The sequence below is a fragment of the Balaenoptera ricei genome, chromosome 10 (genome assembly GCF_028023285.1).
Source record: "Balaenoptera ricei isolate mBalRic1 chromosome 10, mBalRic1.hap2, whole genome shotgun sequence".
NCBI classification, from domain to species: Eukaryota; Metazoa; Chordata; class Mammalia; order Artiodactyla; family Balaenopteridae; genus Balaenoptera; species Balaenoptera ricei.
In genome coordinates this window covers 98,087,462-98,110,070 of record NC_082648.1, presented here as the reverse complement: position 1 = coordinate 98,110,070, position 22,609 = coordinate 98,087,462, and the positions used below count along the sequence as shown (strand labels likewise).

General features: G+C 45.5%; 1 protein-coding gene across 7 annotated transcripts in view; it reads right to left on the bottom strand.

Annotated features, from left to right (window-relative positions):
* Positions 1–15,010, bottom strand: part of TNRC6B (trinucleotide repeat containing adaptor 6B) — a 263,413-nt gene extending 248,403 nt beyond the window's left edge. For all 7 annotated transcript variants that reach the window (XR_009505462.1, XM_059937015.1, XM_059937013.1 and 4 more), the window contains exon 1: positions 14,798–15,010. The gene's annotated coding sequence lies outside the window, so the exon portion shown is untranslated. The remainder of the gene's footprint in view (positions 1–14,797) is intronic.
* Between the last annotated feature and the right edge of the window lie 7,599 nt (positions 15,011–22,609).

Genomic DNA, 22,609 nt, shown 5'->3' with positions numbered 1-22,609 from the left:
TGCCCATCTGTATCACTTTTTTTTTTAAACATCTTTTTTGGAATATAATTGCTTTACAATGTTGTGTTACTTTCTGCTGTATAACAAAGTGAATCAGCTATATGTATACATATATCCCCATATACCCTCCCTCCCACCCTCCCTATCCCATCCTTCTAGGTGGTCACAAAGCACTGAGCTGAGCTCCCTGTGCTATGCAGCTGCTTCCCACTAGCTATCTATTTTACATTTGGTAGTGTATATATGTCAATACTACTCTCACTTTGTCCCAGCTTACCTTTCCCCCTCCCCGTATCCTCAAGTCCATTCTCTACATCTGTGTCTTTATTCCTGTCCTGCCCCTAGGTTCATCAGAACCTTTTTTTTTTTTTTTTAGATTCCATATATATGTGTTAGCATACGGTATTTGTTTTTCTCTTTCTGACTTACTTCACTCTGTATGACAGACTCTAGGTCCATCCACCTCACTACAAATAACTCAATTTCATTTCTTTTTTATGGCTGAATAATATTCCATTGTATATATGTGCCACATCTTCTTTATCCATTCATCTGTTGATGGACACTTAGGTTGCTTCCATGACCTGGCTATTGTAAACAGTGCTGCAATGAACATTGTGGTACATGTCTCTCCATTTATAGTTATTATAAAATACTGGCTACATTCCTTTGCTGCACAATATCTTTGTAGCATACTCATTCTACACATAGTAGTCTATACCTCTTAATCTCCTACCCCTATTTTGCCCCTCCTCTCTTCCTTCTCTCCACTGGTAACCACTAGTTTGTTCACTATGTCTGTGAATCTGTTTCTTTTTGTTATATTCACTATTTTGTTTTACTTCTGTAGAACCCACTTATAAGTGGATATATATAGAGCATTTGTCTTTCTCTGAGATTTCACTAAGCATAATACCCTCCAAGTCCATCCATGTTGTTGCAAATGACAAAATTTCATTATTTTTTATCCCTGAGTAGTAGTCCATTGTATATGTCTTAGTTGTGGCACGCGGGATCCTCACTGCAGTGTGCAGGCTCTCTGGTTGTGGCACACGGGTTCCAGAGCATGTGGGCTCAGTAGCTGCAGCACGTGGGCTCTCTAGGTGTGGCACATGGTTTCTAGAGCATGCAGGCTTAGCTGCCCCACAGCATGTGGAATCTTAGTTTCCCAACCAGGGATCGAACCCTCGTCCCCTGCATTGGAAGGCGGATTCTTAACCACTGGGCCACCAAGGAAGTCTCATGTATCTTTTCAAATTAGTGTTTTCCTTTTTTTTTCAGATATATACCCAGGTGTGAAATTGCTGGGTCATATGGTAGTTCCATTTTTAGTTTTTTGAGAAGACTCCATACTGTTTTCTACAGTGGGTGCACCTATTTACACTCCCACCAACAGTGTACAAGTGTGTTCCCTTTTCTCCACATCCCTGCCAACATTTGTTATTTGGTTATATCACTTCTATTATGGTACTTGAGGTCTTAGCCAGTACAATAAGGCAAGAATTAAAACTCAAACATTAGACAGTAAAATTGTCTTTCTTTGTAAATGACATAATTGTGTATGTAAAAAACCAAAATGACCTACAAAAATGCCACTAGAAATAAGGAATGAAATTTTATTTATTTGATTCATTAGAGTCACAATCGTATCAATAAAAACACATTGTATCGGACTTCCCTGATGGCGCAGCGGTTAAGAATCCGCCTGCCAATGCAGGGGACACGGGTTCATTCCCTGGTCTGGGAAGATCCCATATGCCGCAGAGCAACTAAGCCTGTGCGCCACAACTAATGAAGCCCACGTGCTCTAGGGCCCACGTTCTGCAATTACTGAGCCCACATGCTGCAACTACTAAAGCCCGCGCACCTAGAGCCCGTGCTCTGCAGCAAGAGAAGCCACCACAATGAGAGCCCGCGCACCAGAGTAGCCCCCGCTCGCCGCAACTAAAGAAAGCCTGCATGCAGCAAAGAAGACCCAACGCAGCTGAATGAATGAATGAATGAATAAATAAATAAATAAATAAAACACTGTATCTAAATGAAGAGGTCTTTAATAATGAAGGACTTCCAGGGGCTTCCCTGGTGGCGTAGTGGTTATGAATCCTCCTGCCAATGCAGGGGACACGGGTTTGATCCCTGGTCCGGGAAAATTCCACGTGCCACGGAGCAACTAAGCCCGTGCGCCACAACTACTGAGCCTGCGAGCCACAACTACTGAAGCCCGTGTGCCACAACTACTGAAGCCCATGCGCCTACAGCCCATGCTTTGCAACAAGAGAAGCCACCGCAATGAGAGGCCCGCGCAGCACAACGAAGAGTAGCCCCCGCTAGCTGCAACTAGATAAAGCCCGCGTGCAGCAATGAAGACCCAATGCAGCCAAAAATAAATAAATAAACAAATAAATCTATTAAAAAAAAAAAATGAAGGACTTCTAGGAAGACAGTTTAGAGGACGCTTTTTAAGAGTGAGAAGGAAAATGGTTTGGAATCCAGAAACAAGGCAGAATATTTTACGTACAGCATAACCCTTATAAAGTATGGGGACAAAAAGGGAGAAAATCATATAAAATACAGAGAAAAGATTGTAGGGGAGAAGGCAAAGATTCAAAACTAGGCAATGATAGTTGATAGATGGAAGCATTAAAGGATCTGGCTCAGACAGAGAGGTCTGGATTTCACAGAATAAGAAAGGTTGATCAAGAAGGGAAAAGAAAATAGTGTATGTTGGAAATGTTTTCTGGAGAGAAACTAGGAATAGGACCACTGACAGGAAGCTATTTTAATAATCCAGACATAGACTGAGGATGACTTAGAAGCAGGATGGTGGCATGAAAATGAAAATGAGAGGCTCTAAGTCCAAAGCCATAGAGAAAAGAGCTGAAAGATGTGGCAATGTTTCAAGATTCAGTGTTTCCGGATTTCAAGATTCAGGTATTGGGAGGATGGTTACCAATGATGCGACCCAACTGAGTGAACAAATCATTTAGGGAGGTGAAGCAGAGGCCCATCTCTGGCCTCCAGAGTTACCTTTTTGAAAGGCACCCTGAATGATAAACCCAAGGTCTGAAAAATAGGAGGTGAAAGGAAAACAAGAGAAAATGACATTAGATACACATGTTTAGGTGCAGTAAATAAAAGTTTAGAGGGCATCTGCTTCAAAAGCAAACACGCTGCATCAGTGTGGAGCCCTGGCTCTGGCAGGTTCGGGAAGCGTAGGGTGATGCCACAATGTGCTGAGGCCGCCTCACAAGCTGTGTGTGGGGCACAGGGTCCCCTGTTTAAAGTTTTCAAACCAGCCCTTACTGGCTTGAAATGTGATGTCTTTTGCATTTTCATTCTCTTGTTTTGTTTTTGTTATTTCCACAAAGAGCCTTTTCACTAATTCTCTGGTGTTTTAAAACTAATGTTTTCCCCTTTGGGTCCGGGTTTTGGCCATATATTGGGAATATGGGGGAATAAAGAGACCTTCTCCTGCATGATTTAAGTGGGAATCAATAATTAGTGTGCCCTTTTGTTTAAAGGGATAGAGCCAAACGGCAAAATAAAAACATCATAAATTTTAAACACTTTGGTATAAAATATAAAACTTTTATAGAGAAAATAAGGTTGACAAAAGAGTAGCTGTTGAAGGTTTATTTTAAAATCTGTTGCCCATGGTACATCTTAAGTAGAAAGTTCTACACTTGGAAGTCCCAAAGAGATATACATCTGGGTAAAATACCTCCTCATGAAAGGGATATTACTGAGCATGATACACCATTAGCAAGATTTTCACAGGAGGAAAAACATCTAGCTCCTAGGAGGACCTTGGCTTCATCTTTCACTCCTTCCTCCACATCAGAACCCAAAAGATGCTCAAGACATTTCCCTTGATATACTTGAGACAGGAGATAAAGGGGCAGGGCACAACCATTAGAAGAATGACACAGCCATTGAGGACACAACAAAAACTGGTTAGAACCTACTAGGCCCAAGATGGTGGAAGATTCAATGTCTATTAGACCTTGAGCCTCACGATGTGCTCACTGTAATGCATTAGCATATGCTAAATGACACACCCACAGGTACCATGACAGTTCCGAGGCCATAAGAGGCCAAAAAGTGGGTGGTGCCCAATTTCTGGAAATCCTTGGCCCTTCCCCAAAATAGTTGGAATAATCCTCCCACTTATTAGTCTATGCAATTACCCAGCCCATTAAAAACTAACCACCCCATATTGGGGGGCAGCTCTTGCCTTCTGAGACAGACCACACTCTGTCTATGGAGTGTGTATCTCTCTAAATAAACCTGCTTTCACTTTACTATGGCTCACTCTTGAATTCTTTCCTGCGTAAAGCCAAGGACCCTCACTTGGCAGCCGGGCCCAGGAACTTGCCTGAGACCTGGAACATGACCAACCTCATGTGTCCCACTTTCCTGCAACATACTGACCTGGGCCTAAGTCAGGAAGCCTGGACCTCTTCCACTTTTGGAGGTTCTTACTACGTTTTAAAATAAAGACATGCCAAGAAAGCATTATAAAAACTGTGGTACAGGGCTTCCCTGGTGGCGCAGTGGTTGAGAATCTGCCTGCCGATGCAGGGGACACGGGTTCGAGCCCTGGTCTGGGAGGATCCCACATGCCGCGGAGCGACTGGGCCCGTGAGCCACAATTACTGAGCCTGCGCGTCTGGAGCCTGTGCTCCGCAACAAGAGAGGCCGCGATAGTGAGAGGCCCGCGCGCTGCGATGAAGAATGGCCCCCACTTGCCGCAACTGGAGAAAGCCCTCACACAGAAACGAAGACCCAACACAGCCATAAATAAATAAATAAATAAATAAAATATTAAAAAAAAAACCAAAACTGTGGTACATTTTAAATGTATACATGTAATTAACCCTTCTAGGGAAAGAATACAACGTAACTGTACTAGTCACAAGATACAGGATTAACAAACATGTTCATGTGTCATAAATCACAGATAGTATAATCTGGCAACTGGAACAAGTTTAAAGTTACAGTCAATATCTCCTTTCAGGGACTTCCCTGGCGGTCCAGTGGTTAAGATTCCACGCTCTCAATGCAGGGGACACGGGTTCGATGCCTGGTCAGGGAACTAAGATCCCACATGCCACAGAGCGTGGCCCAAAAAACAAAAACAAAACAAAAGCAAAAATAATATCTCCTTTCAATCCTGCGGATTTATCTCTTAGACTGCTTACACCTACTATATGCAAATCATTCTGCTGAGTGCCATAGAAAAAAACAAAGTAGTATAAACTGTTTTAGGCTCACGGTATCCAAGAGAGAATCCTGACTTCTCCCTCTTCTCTAGTTGAGGAACTACAAGGAACTTCTATCAATTATCACTCCACTCTCCTGGGTCCTTCCTGAAATTGCACCTTGAACCAACAATCTTCCAACTGAAACCACACAACTCGTCTCAGAACTTAATGAAGCTCAGGTTCTTTATGACTCGGCGCAGAAGGAATTCAGCAAGAGGCAAAGTGACAGGGAAGAAATAGATTTATTAATATCCTTTGTAAAGAGGCTGCAGGAAGATGGGGCACGAGAGGATGGTCATGTCCCAGGTCTCGGGCGGGTTCCTGGGATAGGCCACCAAGTGAGGGTCCTTGGCTTAGCACAGGAAAGAATTCAAGAGTGATCCATAGTAAAGTGCAAGCGGGTTTACTGAGGGAAAAACACACTCCACAGCCAGAGTGTGGGCCGTCTCAAAAGGCGAGAGCAGCCCCAAAATATGGGGTGCTTAGTGTTTATGCACTGGGTTCATAAGCTAATGAGTGGGAGGATTAGTCCAACTATTTTGGGGGGAAGGGGCGGGGACTTCCAGGAATTGGGCCACCACCTACTTTTTGCCCTTTTATGGTCAGCCTCAGAACTGTCATGGTGCCCATGGGTGTGTCATTTAGCATGTTTTACAATGAGCATATAATGAGGCTCAAGGGCTACTGGAAGTTGAATCTTGCTGCCATCCTGGGCCTAATCAGTTCTAACCAATTTATGTTACATCCTCAATAGCTAAGTCCTTCTTTTAAAGGTTCTGCCCTGCCCTCTTCCCTCCTGTCTCATTCCTACACCTTTTAAATAGATTTTCTTTCTTACCTTAAGATGTTGTGCCTTCTCAACCTCACCGCGCTTCCCATTTTCTCCTTCCTTTCTTTTCCAAACATCTTAAACTACACTCACTGCTATCACTTTCCCTACCATCCATTATCTCCTTAGCCCCTTGTAATGTAGGTCAATAAACAAGCACACAGAAATTTGTAGCAATCGACATTGTAACAGGTCAATTATCATCTTCTGAATGTGATCAGCACTACCAGAGCTTAGTCACCTCCCATTCTGAAAACTATCAAGTTCTGAATATGATAATCTGAGGAAACACTGGTTAGCCAACAAAGTACAGACATCTCACAATTGTACTTAAAAACAATAATAGAAGGAAAGATAGCAAGAGTTGGGGTGAATTAGGGAAAAGGAGGCACTACTTAAGAATAACAAGGCTGAGAAAGAGGAATGGAAGGGGACATGAAAGCAAAGAGCTGTTAAACTAAAGAGGTATAAAATGAATGAAAATGGACTAAATTTCCATTCAACGAATCTTCCTTTCTTCACTTTTAGTTGAGAATCAAATTAAACTAATGCTGGTTCAGTGAACCACTTAAAGACTTACAGATAAGTAAAATTAAAACTTCAAGCTGTAGAAGTCGTCTTTCCCAGTACATGTACCTGGAGGCCCTTCTGGGTAATCCTTTCTGATTTCATCCCTTTCACTGGTTCAGTGTCTGGCCCTGTGAGGTGGATCTGCACTCGCCTCAGGCAACCTGGAGGTCATTTCCTTTACTCTCCACTCCTAGATAAGCTTAAATGAGTTACTGCTTTCTAACTCCACCTGAAATCATTTGCATGGTTACAGGCACTCTACTCAAGCAACTATATTAATTAGAAGCAACAAGCATCATTCTGGTTTATGATTAGCTTCTTTGAATGGTACTTTATAATGCCTTTATGAATTCAAATGTACGGAATCACAACATGATTTCCAAGATTATTTCCAGTTCTGAAATGTAGTGTAATCTAAGAGTCTGAGTCTGACATGACATGGTTAGCCTGTAAGTCAGCTGTTGGCCCTGTACCCCAACGCCAGCTTTATAAAAGCACACCACTGTGCCATCTTCTCCATATACTAAATATGCTCCTTCGGGCCTCTGTGCAGGCTGTTCACTCTGCCTGAAATGCCCTCTTCCTCTATGACTTAGTGGAAGTGTCACCTTCCCTGGAACGGCTTTCTGGACCTCCAGTTGTGTGGACAACTTTCCTTTTCACCCCTGCCCCCTCCCCGATATGCCTACTATAGCACTTATTGCACTAAATGGCACTCATTTGTGTATGTGTCTGCCTTGCCCACTTCGCTGTGCACTCCTCGGGAGCAAAGATCTCTTCTCATCCCATCCTTGTAGTCCCAGCTGCTAACCTAGCGTTCAGCACATGGTGTGCACTCAAACATTCAGAGAAACTGTAGTCATGTGAGTCCCGACCACATAAAGAAAGCATTTAAAGGAATAACCATTCTGATCATTTTTACTAATAAGGATTAAAAAGATACTCATTAAACTCTACAGTGGGGAGTTTCCTGGTGGCCTAGTGGTTAGGATTCCGGGCCTTCACTGCCGTGGCCCAGGTTCAATCCCTAGTCCGGTAACTGAGATCCCACAAGCCACGCAACATGGCCAAAACAACAACAACAGAAAAAAACTCTACAATGACTAGATTAAATTTTCAGACAAATTAAAATTTTTCATTACAATATTCTTTCTGTAATATTAAAATGTTTACCTATTACAAGTAGAAACTAAGAAAAAAATAGAACCTGGAGACAATCTAAAATGGAAAGCCCCTCCCTGCCCCCATATATTTAATTTATTTAAACCATTAAAATGATTTTTTTTTAATTCTATTTTTAGTTCTCTTTCTTAATTTATTTGAAAAATATTCATTCAGGACCTACTATGTGCAATTTACAGTGCTAGATACTGGTGATAAAAATGTGAACAAAACAGACAAGGTATTTTTATTCACATAACTATTTTCTAGCAGGGAAAACAATATACAAGTTAAATGATTACTTAATTACAACTATATTAAGTGCTCTGAATTTTTTAAAGCGGCACATCTCCTAATCTGGGGTGGGGATGCTTAGAAAGTCACTACAGAAGTGACATATAAACTGGGCTCTGAGGATTGAAGAGGCATCAACTAGGGTTGGGGTGGGAGGCCTCCAGACCATGGGAAGAGCAAGTGCAAGGAAGAGACCTGGAGTGGGGAGGAATATGCATTTCAGGAACCAGAAGGTCGGTGTGGCAAGAGTACAGGCAACCAAGGGGAGGACAGGCAATGTGGCAGGGTCTTCCCTGGGCATTCAGTGAAGAAGACAGAACAGGTGCTTATTCTCATGAAGTTTATATTCCAGAGGGCAGATGGCAGGGTTCTGGGGACTCATTAACAGTTTTAAGTAGGGGAGAAATGTGATCAGTTACACTTGTTTTTTAGTTAAGTGCTGTATATTTGAGGTATAACATACACAGAACAGATACGTAGTTTTAAATGATTATTCCTGCTACAGTTTCAACAATTCCCTGAGGCAGAGAATTCCCTACTTACAAAAGAAAAAACTAAGGTTCTGCAAAACTAATTTATTTGGGGATATTTATTCAACAAACATTTGAGTGCCTACAATATGGCAGGCACAGTACAGTGTGTGCATTCATACAGAGATGAATGCAACAGTCTTGCTCTTAAGAAACTCACAATCTGATGGGAGAGACAGATCTAGAAACACTATATAGTGTGGTCCATGCTAAAAATAAGGAAAGTATAAGGGAGCAGAGGGGAATTCAATCTTCCTAGGAAGAATGAATCATTTCATCTCTGTGTTAAAGCTGCATTTTTTTCATACTATTAGTTTTTGAATTCTCAATCATTCCTGTGCTTGGAACACAGTAGGTACTCAAGCATATGTCTATGATACAAACCAACCCAGGTTTTCAACTTCTAGTTCAGTGCCTTTCCAGTAACTAAATATGCCCCTAACTGGAAGAGCATGCATTAATTCCAAGGAGCTCTTCTTTTGAAGCTGCTTTCGAAGCCAGCTTACAAACCACAAAAGAAAGTAAGTATCATTAAAGTCAAACCTCATTTTTTGACCCAGCCTGAAAACCCATAACAGTATCTAAACACAGTTATTTTTTTAAAGCAAATCTTCATTCAGAAGAAATTCTCCTATGAAGACAATCAAGAAACCGCCATCTAGTCCTTCATAATTCATGATCTCTGTCCTCAAAGAACTTATATTTTGGTTTCTAATTGGAAAGATAAAACGCAGCACACAGAAAGAATAAAACAAAATACAAGGTAGCACTTGTTCATTGATTTAACATATTTACAGACTGCTTACTATATGCCAGGTAAGGCGCCATCTTAGGGATGCAAAAATGAGCAGGACAAAAGCCTGCCTTCAAGGAACTCAGTCTTATGGAGGAAGCCAAGAATAACACAGCCCAGGACAATAAGAGCTGTAATTCAGCAGGTACACACAGATGAGAACACAGTTGCCATTGGTTCTAATTCATCAGGCACCTATACCTATGCCTTATCAGTTATTAAATATTTTAACACTACCTCTGATTATAATACAAACTGATAAATAAATAATTGCTATATGAAAAAGCAATGACACGAAAAAATTAACATTAAAATGGCTCAGAGGAGATGGTGAGAACTGAAGTTTAGGGATGGTCTTAGGATCCTCCGGGTTTCTCAGCAAGGAAGGTTAGCATATTTGGATAAGGAGCTGGTTGTAGGGAAGGGGAACAGAGTTACCAAAAGGCCAGTGGTGGCAATTACCCAGGTACAGCCCTCCATCTGTGTTGAGGACATGGTTTAGAGTTGTGCCGTCCAGCATGGTAGCCACTAGCCACATGCAGCTACCGAGCACTGGAAATGTGGTTAGTCTGAATTGAGATGTATTAAATGAAAAGTACACTCCAGATTTCAGAGTTTCACATGAAAAAAAGGATGTAAATCACCTCAATAATTTTTTTTTTTTTACTGATTATATGTTTACATAATATTCTGGATATATTTTAGTAAATAAAGCATTATGAAAATCAATTTCACCCTTTTTTTCTACCTTTCTAATGTGGCTACTAGAAAATTTAAAATTACATGTGTGGCTCACATTTGCGGCTTGCATTCTATTTCTACTGCACAGTGCAAGTCCAGAGAGCTTTAAATAACAAGCTCCAGAGTTTAATCCCTTGAGGCAATGAAACACTATTGAATGTTTTCAAACTTAAGTGCCTGTGGTAGATTTGGGGAGGGGACAGGAAACGTAAACAAAGCACTGTTTCAGGAAGACTAGCCTGGGGGCAATCCCTAGCTTCAAGACACTAGAGGCAGTTGTCAATGTCAAAAGGCCAGCAAATGTCAAAGGGTAAGCAGGCTCCGCTGGAAAGTATACAGGTCTTTAGAAGTCCCACGCTGGGTGTAGAGAGGAGGAAGAAATCAAGAGCAGGGTGAGGTGAGGGAAGAGTAACAGCTGCAAGCACTGACATGAGCCTGGATAACCAAGGTGCAATGCTCAGCGGACTAGCAAGCCCAGCCCCGGTTTAGATTTAGGTTAGATCTCAACTGGCTCAGTGGTAAAGGCTCCCAGGCGGAGGTGCAATTCAAGAGAACAAAATCGGTGTCCTCTTTAGTGATTTCATATCTATCTCTATGTGGCAAGACCTCCACCAGTGGGATCAAGTCCAGAGAAGGTAGGAAGTAGAAAGCAAGGCTACCAGAAACTACAAGATAGCAATAAATTATAAAAGCAGAAGCCCAGACTCACAACACAGCCAGCAAATATTTACTGAGAGTTTGCTGTATGCCTGATACTTGGCTCGGCTCTGGAGGCATGGGAAGCAAAACAGACATGGTCCTGAATCACAAACTGTAGTGAGAGCTATGAAGACAGAACAGGAGCTCTGAGAGACCTAATTAAGGGTGGATGGGAGTGATGGGATGAGGTCATAAAGGAAAGACTCTCTGAAGAAGTGACAATTTCATCTGAACCCTGAAGTCAGGTGGGTAAAGACTAAGGGGGAAGAACAGCCCAAGCCAGGAGAGTGGTATGTACAAAAACCTTACGGCTGGAAAAGGCTTGGGTAATTCAAAGAATTGAAAGAAAGGCTGTGTAGTTAGAATGTCAGGAAGGCAGGTGGGCCATAAAAAGGTGAGAGAAGGCTGGAGAGGCAGGCAGAGGCCAGATCTTGCGAAGCCTCAAAGGATGAAAAATAAAATCCTAAACGGGTCTGAGCGCAATGGGAAGCCGTGAGGGGTTTTGACCAGGGAAATCCTGATGGGTTCTAAGTGTTCCAACCACCTATGCTCTGCTCAGCATACTGAACAGAAGCTGGCTTGGCAGCAAAGGGGCAGGAGCCAGCATTTGTAGCTGAGTAGCAGGATACTTGGTCTGGGGTAACAGAGTTTAATATAAGGCCCTTCAAGTGTTCCAGGGTTACAAGGCTGGGAGAAGGATGGCATCACCAAAAAATATAGAAAAATCTGATGGAAGAGCTGGTTTGGGAGCCATTAGCTGGGAGGCAAAGTTAGGCACAACTCTAAACATACCGGGTATGAAGGACTAGGGAAGAATTCCAGCAGGTAAATATGGATGTTGTTTAGAGAATGGAAGAGAGATGAGGCATGGATCCTCAGGTTAATAGATAGGAGTGATAGTTTAAATCCCAAAAGTAAATAACATTTTCAAGGAGTAGAAAAAGAGAAAAAGAAAGACAACAAAAGGAGCCTGAGTTTGATCCTTAGTGTTAATTTCTCTCTGGGATGGAAGTCAGGAGAAAGGGCTCTCAAAAGGGACAGAGCATGAGGGAGTCTTTTGGGGGTGATGGAACTGTTCTGTATCCTCATTATGGTGATGGTCACATGAACCTGTACATGTACTAACATTCACAGAAACGTATACACACTAAAAGTCATTATTATTATATGTTATTTTAAAAGTAAAAAAAAAATTTTTTTTAAGGGTGGGGTAGTCAAAAGGACTGAGCTGCAGGGAGACAGAACACAACAGGATAAAGCCCGAAAGGATGGTCTGGGAAATTTAACCATTAAATTAAATGGCAACCTTGGAAAACGCCTCAGTGAATGGTGGTGAGGTTAAAAGCCAGGCTGCAAAGGTTCAAAGGATGACTAAGTAGTGAAGGGAAGCAGTCAGTATAGCCTCCTCTGTTAGAATTCTGGAGGTGAAAGGAAGAACAGAATGGCACAGGAGCTCAAACAGATACGGAGAAGTGGAAGATTTAGCAAACTAGCAGAGCCAAACTTCCCAGACTCTATGAATTGCTCCATTTAAGTATTCTTCTAGAACATGCCTTTTGCACATGAGCTGTTCACTTTCTTATTGTCCCATTAAACTAAAACTGCTAAAATGAACCCGAAATCATGACATTTTTAACTCTGTTCCTTAGTCAACTGATGTTTACTGTGCTCCTACTATACAGTAAGCACCCTGCTGGATACAAAAGTGAATAACGCCTGGGCCCTGGAAGAGCACACAGGATTAATCACAACAGCAAAGGTCCTGGAGTGATCTGCACGAAGGGCTCTGAAAGCCCTGACCTCTGAATTAAACGCATTTTAATTTATCTTTATAAAAATTAAATAAGGAGGAAATTAAAGCAAAGCTTAGATGTAACACTAGTAAAAATGTTCCTAATTTCTAAAAACTAAGAATGAGTTTAATTAATTCTTAAGTTAGGTATGGGGAACCTAATCATCACTCGCCTTTCCCTTTTCCATCCCTCTCTTACTTTTCAGTGTACTCTGCATTTCTTCCTCTGGGTAACTTAGTGGGCAAAATGGAACAAGCACAGGCTTTGAAACCAAACAGACTTAAGACTAAACCGATGCCCTTGAACTTCCTAGCTCTGTGGCTTTTGGAGGCTCTTTTTCTCATCCATAAAACAGTAATGATACCTACCCCGCAGGCTTAAGGTAAGAATTAGGTAAAAATATAAACAGGTTGGCATACGCAAAGCACGCAAAAAATGTTAGCTTAACATTACTACTACCATTTGAAGAAATGGTATTCTGATTTAAAACATTTTTAAGTGCTTCCGTTTGAATGAGAAAAAAATAATCTTTTTTCCCCAAGGGCATGACATTTATGTGCTACCTTAGAAAAGCAGCTTGGGAATTTCTTCTCCTTAAGTCCTATCAGGAACTATTCTGCTCAAATAATGATGTTTGGGACAAGCACTTAAAAACAGTCAAGAACTAAGAAACTATAAAGGCATCATTATTATCATCACGGCATCCCAAGTGGAACAAGCCAGTCTGATTTGTGATCTGGATACTTGCCTTGGTGTATGGACCTACTACATTCACATCTCTCCTACTTCCTACCTAGTGTGACACTGCACACATGTAGAGTTGTCAATGTTCTAAAAGTTCTGCTTTTTAAGAGGCATTTACAAAACACTACCAAAAGAATAAACATAGTTTCAAAGCCAAGATGCTTCTCCAAATCAATAGGAAACTACCATCCTACTGAAATTCCCCACAACTACGAAGGAAATAGCCTCTACTGTTAAACCTGCACAAAATGCTAAGATGTAAGATTTCTATACATCTCATTTCTGTTTGCTTAACTGCTGGGGGGTGGGGCAGTAATTAATGACGTTTTATTCACTGACCATGGGGAAACATCTCTGGCCAATTTTGTTGTATAATTTTGCTTATATTGTAAGCAAATGGCCAACTTGAAATTCACCTTATCCCTCGCTTCAACCTCTAGCACAGACGCTAAAAAGTAATAAAACAGCCAAAAGATACATGAGAAAGCAAGGAACCTGAAAAGACCCAGACTAGTTCTCGGTGCCCAAAGAACTGAGGATGGACTGGTCCTTAAGGAGCCTGACAAGACGCTACCTTTACTGGGTGTCTTTAGCCACTATAGTGCATTTAAGCCCATTGTGGAAACCCACTAGTTTGAAACGAAAGGGCGCAGGACCAGGGAATGCAGAAAACACTTCGGGCTGGTCGTCCGCTGATATTCCCCTCGCCCTCCTTTCCCCGAGAAGGTTGAATCGCCTCTCGAAGGTGGCCACACACGCAGGGCTCTGAGGTGAGGGGTGGGGGCGGGAGCAGGGGCACGCATTCACTCCGTCACGCAGGTCCTGCACACAGGTGGGGACCGGGAGGCTCCGAGGCCTGCCGCCTCTCTCTGCCACCGCCAGGCAGGGGCCCCGACGCGCCTCCGAGGGCCTCGGCTCTCCGCGGGGACACCTCCCTGCCCCGAGGTCCCCCGGCGACGGGAAGCGAACTCGACTCGACCAGCCCACCCGGAAGCCCTCCCCCAGCTCACACCTGCCGGCGCGTGACGCCCGGAGTCGCGCTCGTCCGCCGGTCCCGGCCCGGCCATTCGGGGCGCCCCTTCCCCGCGAGCGGATGTCGCCCGCGTCCCTCCTAGCCCCGGGGTCAAACCCACCAGACGCCCGCCCAGCGGGGGCGCGCGCCCAACGCCGCCACCCCCGCCGACCCCGCGCGCGCTCACGCCCCTCCCGGCCCTCTCCCCGCCGCGCGCGCTCACTCGCGAGGACACGCACACGCTGCGTCTCAGCTTGACAGGCCGACCCCGCGCCGCGCACTCCCGCGGGCGTCCTCGCCCACCCGGCCTGCCTGGGCGGTGAGCGGGGGAGGGGAAGGGCGGCGGTGGCCGTCGGTCCTCACTTACCACTGAGCCGTGCCGGCTCCGAGTGCGCGGCGTTCCGCTGTGAGGCGATGCGCCGCGATGCGCGCGGTCCCCGCTTCTCTGCAGGCTATGGAGGCGACGTAGTAGAGGGACTGAGGGGCTCGGGGGGGGGTCACTCCCTCCCGCTTCACCTCCGAGAAACACGGGGACCCCAGAAACTAAAAACAAAATAAACAAACTTTCCCCTCCGCCTCCCTCCCCCAAAACCACAACACAAACACTCGGGGGCCCGCCCAGAGCCCCACTCCATTGGCCGCAGGGAGGATGCTGCCGGCCCTCACTGGCTGGCTTTTGTGCCCGTCAAGCTGCCGTTCCGCCCCTCCAATTTCTCTCAGCTGCCGTCGCCCCTCATTGGTCAAATGCGTTCCGTTTGGCGAGCTACGATTGGCTGAGCTGCCTGCGCCAATCATTCGGGGACACACCCCCTCAGCATCCCAGAGACCTTTTCCTCGGTCGCAGACTCGGAGAGGCGAAGGGGAAACTAGAGCATGATGGCGGCCGAGCTCACTTGGCGCAACCATCGTCTTTTTCCTTTTATTAGCTGATTAGTGCCTCGTCCTCGCGCTGTTTCCCCTAAGCGCCTCTCTCCATCCAGTACTGCCTAATAACGGAATCTATACGTCCCGGCTCCTTGATTTATCCCCTCCGAAGTGCTGAGTGTGGGCTGGTTGTGAATCATTGGACCGTCAGCATGTCACTCCCTAGTCAAATCTTTAAACTATTGGTGGAACAGCAAGAAAGTCTGTCCAACAACAAGGGCTAATGCCATTGGTTTGTCTCCACTGAGTTCTTTCCTGGTACCTTATTGGGCAAGTAGGCGTGTCGGTCAGATCTGGATTCGCTGTGCTATGGTTAATTGTTTGCTAGGGAGTTTGAATGACTCCCGTCATTTGGCCTGTGGTTGACGATAGTAACGATTACCATTTATTGCATGCCCGCTTTGTGCCAACCATGCAGAGTTCTTTACAAGGACTATCGGTTGAACCTGTGAGTTTTACGTTCTCTAAATTTTACAGTTAGGAAACTGAGGCTCCAGAGAGGTTAGGAAATTTGCCCAAGGTCACCTAGATAGAATGTAGTTGGTAGACCAGCATTTGGTCCTAGGTCTGTCTGACTCCAGAGCCTTCGCTCTTTTCACTGTACTTTAGTGCCTCTCCCTTAGCCTAGAATCGTACCCCTCAGCCAACCCAACATCTTCAAAAGCTTTCATTCAGAACCTAAGTTCCTCAGTTAGTTTCTGGAGGTGACATTGTTGGGGACTAAAGCTATGGATAGGTTGTCATTGCCTCCACTGCATCCTCTTCTCCAGCACCCATTCCTCCCCACCCTGAATTAAACAGTCTTGGTGGTTCCTGACCAGAAGCCTATCTACCTTTATGTTCATTTTCTCAGCTTTATGAATAAATGGACACTTCTACCAGCCTTCTGTTTCAAGCCTACCTTCCTGACCCACACCCATCCATCTCCAGCTCACTCTCTTTTGAGAGAGTCCTCAAGAGCCAGAAACAAGAAGAGAGTCTAAAGAGAGAAAAAGAATAAATCGGTTTAGAAATAAATAATTTACTGTATGCAAACGGAACAGCCCTTCATCTCCTGGATAGCTTCCAGAGTAGCCCCTGATGCTGTGCAAGACAAGTGCTCCTGGCTTGTGGCCATTGGATTCTTTCTCTCTGGCTGCTTTCAGCAAAGTGAATCCAACATTCCAGCCAGGGGAGGGCAGAATGCTTAGGACCCACTGCCAGAGAGCCGGCCCCAGGCTCTGGGACTGAAATGATCTCCAGGAGCACAGTGCTGGATGATAGCCCGCATTCCGTCTCGGGTAATTAACATTTTACCATCCCAAATCCCCATCCCCTGTAGCTTCAGTGGGATCACTGCCCTTGTTTCGTCTCCTGATCCAAGCTGTTGTGTAACCGCATTGGCACTGCTTTAATAATAAAACCACTGTAACACAGTAATAGTGCTCAACACTTATAGCCTTTCAGCAGAGGAAGATAAGTGTTTCACAAACATCAATTAAGATTAAATGGCAGGTATTCCTAGGGCAACTGCCAGCAGAAGGACAGAAGAAAATTCATGAGTCAAATTCTAAGAAAGGTCCTAAGAACCTGAATCCTTATAACTACATGCACATACCCCATACCAGCATTCCAATATGGGGATTCTGAACCAGAAAACAAAAAGAATGAGAAATGGTCAGTGTCCAAAACCTTCCTTATCTTCATAGTTGGTTGTTTGTAACTCTATTTTTAACCCTTAAACTAGTGCTTGGTTTTAGAGTTAATTGTTGGACATACCTGTCTCCCCAACTCAGTTTAAAGTTCCTTGAAAACAAATGATTTCTTTTTCATCTTTGTATGTCTCGAATTGCTCTGATTATAAAAGGTTCCCCCAATAAATAATTATTCAGTAAATATTTATGGAGCTTGTTGGCACTTTCCTAAAGTACAGAGGCTGCACAGATGTATAAAACACGTCTGCCTTTAGGAACCTCGATTTAGTGGGGGTGACCAACAGGTAAACTCAGTGCAGATGGCTTGGAGGGACATGGGACTCAATCTTGGAGAGACAAAGATGGCTACCCTGAAGGTGTGACATCTATAAGGAGAACTAAAGGCTAAATTGTGATTACCTAGGCAAGAGACTGGAGATGTGCCGTGACCTGCAATACTTGCTCTATGGGGGCAGGGAGCAGGATAGGAATATCCAGGAGTGGCCAAAGCTGGTGCCTCCTATAACCTTTGCCTTTGAGGGCCTTCAGGGGTCTGTCCACTCCACCTCATTGTACTTTCCTTCCCCAGGAGAAAGCAGGAAGCCAGAAACCCTGTTGTGTTTGCCCACTTGAGAATAGGAAAATAATTCCCAAATAAGATTGCTGTTTTTCTGATCATAAAAGTAACATTGAGTAAAGATTTCAGACGATACAGAATGTTTTAAAGTAGAAAATAAAATCTCCCTCAAATCCCACTACTAGAGCCAACCGCCATTAAGGAGAATATCTTCCCAGACTCTTTTATGAATAGACCCACACATGGATTTCTTCCAACAAACAGTGGGGTGTGGCTTAGGGTCTTGTCTGTACTTTGAGAGCTCTCATTGCTCAGAACTGCAGCTTTGGATGGAACCTGTTCTCACTTTCTATACTTGTGGGAAGAAAGCCAATAAATCAACTAAATATTTATTGTGGAGGATGATGGTTTCAACTTCCTGTCGCAGCAAGTGACAAATTACCACCTGTTACAGGACTTAGGGGCTTGCTCAACCTAGTGTGGAGTCAGTGAATGGTGGGGAGGAAAGGGGGCTGCTGTACTCACTGCCCGAGGGCTTACAGGCTGCTTTGATGGCTGTGGAGTCGATTCCTGCCCTGAAAAGGCAGCCCAGGTCAAAGAATGACATGCTAGGGTGCTCTCCTTTGCTCTCTTTCTCATTTCTTCTCTGCATGCTACTTGTGGTAAATATTTTGTGTGTTTGTTTGTTACAACACACCCAGCTTTGAGAGTAAAAAGACTCGCCAAGCCCTGCACACTCGTATGCAGGCCAAGTGCAGTATGTTCTTGGAGCGCTATACTATTCTTAGAGCTCTATATGTGGTGTTCTATACAGTTGGCTTTTTGCTGGAGGGGAAGGCAGATTTAATGAGTGATAGCTGCCTTGGATGGCTACCAAAAGTGCTCTAAGCCATTCCAAGCAACAGGCCTTCCTTTTTTCCCTTGAGAGATTGTTCTGTGATCCCTGAACACATTGCATTGGCCTGGACAAAATCCAATACAAGGGGAATTTCTGCAAACAATTCTGCAATGACCCACAAGCTTGGGGTGACATAGCCAGCTGGATCGGCTCCAGCTCTGATTTCTGTGGCACAGGAGAACTCCCTTTACCCTTTGCACTGGCCTCTCATTTCTGTGAGACATTTGGAAGTGTTTATAATGCAGTCTCTGGTTCTCAAACTTATGGGAAGATTCTCTGTCAAAGAACTAAATCCAAAAGACAAGAGGACAGCTGACAGCTGATCTGGCTCACTTGGGAAGTGGGCGTGGCCACAGCCAAGGCCAATAGCAGTTGGGGAGGGGAACTTTCTAGAGGGTGCTGATTACAGAGGACACGTTCATAAGCATTTATTACGTTTGGTAGCATTTATTGTGTAACAAAGCCCTTGTGACAGAAGCTGTGCCGCCTCTAAATCACCTCTCATTTCTTACAACCACACTTCCTGAAAAGCTCCTAGGGAAGCTGCAAACACTGGACCCCTCCTGTGTGCTGGCCAACGCTCGACCCCCAGGAGGTTCACAGGAGAACCGGAATGTGCTGTTAATAACAGCTACCCTTTCGTGAACACCGATGTATGTCAGACACTGTACTGAGGGCTTTACATGGATCATGGCAGTTAACCTTCACAACAACCATGGTTATCCCCATTTTCCAGGTAGGGAAACTGAGGCTCTGAAGGGCCGACTAACTTGCCCCAGGTCACCACAGTTAATAACCTCACAGCTGAACCCAGGCCCTCTGACTCCAATGAGTCAGCTCTTTTCCATGCTGCTATGTTGCCCAGTGGCGTCTACGTCGGAACCGCCACAGTGCCGCTGGAGAGACAACCAGCCCCCAAATGAACAGTCGCCCTCATAGCCTTTATGAGCTCAACCCCATGCTCTTTTCCCTACAGACTCAGGGAAAGAGGCGCACCTCTTCCTGCCTAAATTACTGCCTCTGATGGTCCTTCCTCTGCATCCAGTTGGGATCTGGCTCCTCTCCCACCCCCTTCAAAATAGCCTTCCTTCCTGCCTGCCTACCCTTTCCCCCTCTTTTTCCTTTTCTCAGCGTCTTAAATAATGCCCTGTGGCCATCTCCACCACTGCTGTTCCGTATCCTGGCTTCCAGCCCTAACTCTCCACTGAAACTCACTTCTCCAAGCTCATCTATGACCTCTTTGTGGCCGGCATCCAAGAGACTTTCTTAGTCCTTGTTTCCATGGCTTCACCACTATGTTTTACTCTGAAAATCTTCTCTTGGTTCCTCAAAATAGCTAGCTCCCCTCCTACCTCTACAACTGTTCATGCTCTTTTTCATATCCCCTCTTTCTCTAAGCTCCTGCTAAGGAGTCTCTCTCTCTCCTCTCCTTATGTTGCCTTCCGGGGATGTCGGGGGTGGGGGTGGGGAGTGGGGGTGGAGAGCTGGGTCGTTGTCCTGCCTTCACCTCTGAGATCGCGGTTTTCATTTCTCCGTCCCCAGCCTTCATTCTGCAGGCCACTTGCTGTGTGATCGTGTGCAAGTCACGTAAACTGTCTGAGCTTCAGTTTCCTCATTTCTAAAATAAGTGTATTGAATCAGATTTGTTATTCTAGACTCTAAGATAATAATAAAACCTCAAGTTTGTAAGCACATGCTATGCCAGGCAGGACTGGCAGTGCAAAATGAAAGCATGGGGCTCCTTGTTCCAAAATTATTAAGAATTTCAAGACAGCAACAGCAGAGCATTAAACCAAATGTGGGACCCTTCGCCTTCTGGCTGCAGGGCCCATGGGAGCCCGCAAGTTGCATGCCCATGAAGCTGGCCCTAGTGCCAGGCACTGCTGTAATTATATAGGTATTGACTTACTCAATCCTCATAACAATCTTATGAGGTAGATACAGATGAGGACACTAAGGCAGGGGGAGGTTAAGTAACTGCCCAAGGTCGCATTTTTTAATTGGTAGGGCTGAGAAAAATTATACCTGTTGGTTGGAGTCGTTGTGAGATTCATACCGTGAAGGATGCTTCCCTCCCGGGGGTCCCCTCGGGAGGACTTCCTGGTGGCCTCTCAGCGGGCCCATGCCCATTGCTTCGTCAGTGAGTTTGCCGGCTCTCGGATGCCCCTTTCTCTGTCCCCTGTTCCGAGGTCTACACTTCCTTCAAAGCTCAGTTCAAGCCCCTTTTCCTCTCAGGGGCTTCTGGAGCAGAGAAGCCAGACCCACATCTCCTTCCCCCTAGATTCTCTCAGTTCCCTGTGTAGAGTCAGACCCAGCCCTGGCCTGGCCATGGGGATTGTTCATAGGCATGGGTGAAAACTAACAACTCCAGAATTTGTTAGGAAGAGGGCTCAGCGGCAGCAGTCTGGTTGGGGGGGGTGGGGTGCTGGGGGAGCCCCCTTGGCAGGACAGTGGCAAAGTAGGGAAGGATCCCAGGTGTGACAGTTGGGGGTTAGTGCTGGGAGCCTGGAGGAAAGTGGCCCGGGGCCAGGGGTCCACCGGGCTTGCAGGCCAAATCCAGCCACTGCCTGTTTTTGCACAGCTCTTGAGCAGGAATGATTTTTTATATTTTTTTGAATGGGTGGCAAAATTAAAAGATGAGTGATATTTTGTGACACACAAAAATGAGACGAAATTCAAATTTCAGCGTCCCCAAAATTTCATTGGAACAGCCACGCCCACTCACTCGCATCGTACTGGTGGGCTTTAGCGCTGAAGCAGCAGCAGCGGTCGTGACAGACCCCGCATGTCCCCAGAGCCTAGAACATTTACTAGGTGGCCATTTACAGAAAGTTTGCCGAGCCCTGGCCTCTGCCTTCTTTCTCTACCCTGAGGAGGAAAGCACGGCGCTGCGAGCGGCCGCCAGGTGTCAGCATCGCCCCGCGTGCTCTCAGCCGCGCGCTCCGCGGGGACCCGCAGCCTCGGGTTCTGCGCCCCGACCCGCGCCGGTCCTGAGGCTCCTCCCGGTCCATCCGGGGAGACGCCGGCTGTCGTCGCCGCCGGCAAGTGCGCGGAAAGGGCTGGAAGAAAGCTGAGGAGGGTCTGGAGCCGCACGGGGGTTCAGGACTGGCTCGGAAGCCCGGTGGCTTGGCGCGGGTCGGCAGGCTTTTCTGATGTGCTATTTGTTTGGTTTGGGTTTAATTTGTATTTTATATATGAAGGAGTCTCCAAACAAACAAAAATTGTTTATTTTTACCCAAAACTGTCAGTCAAGAAAAGTTTGGGACTTTTGCACAAGCAGATAAGACAGTGGCCCTCTTCCAGGCCCCCTAATAACAAAACTACAGAGCTGGGGAGGGTGGGGCGGTGAGCGGGCACCGGCGTAACTCAGGCCCTACTGAGCTGAGGGCTCACAAGTGGCATCTCTGGAAATTTTCTCCGTCTTTCTTTCAAAACCCGGGTCTTGAAACTTCTTCCAGGTGGATGAGCATTTAGGCTGGTGTGCCAAGTACTGGACATGAAAGTGGCAATTTTACTGGGAGGGAGCAGGGGAGAGAATCCAGGAGAGAATGTCCCAAGAGGGAAGTGATAACCCCCCCCCATATAACACAACGGAGGCATCAGCCTTTACAGAGCTCCTCCTCTACGTTAGCCAGTGTGCTGAGTGCTTTACTCCCCAGGGCCTCTTGAGAGTGGTACCAGGATTATCCCCATTTCACTTGGATGGATGTGGAGCAGCTTGCAGGGTCATTTAGCTAATATGTGGCGGAGTGGGGAATCTAGCCCGAGCCTGCCCATTCTGCACTGTCCTCTCGCTGCCACAAGCCTCAGCTAAGATCACAGCAAGCAGGATGCCCCCCCCGCTGCCCTAAATCCGCGAGGGCCTGCCTCACCGTTCATCCCCGGGCCTAGTGCAAAGTTAATATCTGCTGAGTGAACAAATGAATAAAGCCTTCCAAGTACTGCAGTGAAGTGCCTCGCCTTGTCCAATCGCCCAACTTCCAAGGCCTTCCAGGAGGAGACCAGCCAGGGTGTCCAAGCTGCACTCAGGAAATAAGGATCACCAGGCACGGTTCTTGGCTCAGCACAGGATGGGATGTGCTTTTCCCTTGCTTGTGCCCAGAGGAC